Below are 406 nucleotides of genomic sequence, written 5' to 3' on the forward strand. Positions count from 1 at the left end.
GGGCTTAACTAGGAAAGTAATGGGCATCCATATGGAAAACGGTGACCTTACAGCCCCTCCCCTTTGACTACCCATCCAATTAGCAGGAAGAGTACCTACTGAGAAATCTGCATTAAGATTTGTATACAGGACAGGGCTGGGTTGATAAAATTGATTAATCAATTAAAATCAATTTGAGCTTAATAGATCAATAATCGATTCATAAAAATATAGATTGATTTAGCACATAAAACTAAAGTAGCTAGCTTGATGCTAACCTTTAATACCTACTCCTAAAGAGACATAGGTGGCAATCTTCTATGTCTAAATACCAACATCAAATCCGCCATGCTCTATGGATCCTCCTTTGGAACAAGCTGTTACTCATAAAAGCCTAAATTCCTCCAACTATGACCATTTTGGAGGC

The sequence above is a fragment of the Oryzias melastigma genome, linkage group LG3 (assembly GCF_002922805.2).
Source record: "Oryzias melastigma strain HK-1 linkage group LG3, ASM292280v2, whole genome shotgun sequence".
NCBI lineage: Eukaryota > Metazoa > Chordata > Actinopteri > Beloniformes > Adrianichthyidae > Oryzias > Oryzias melastigma.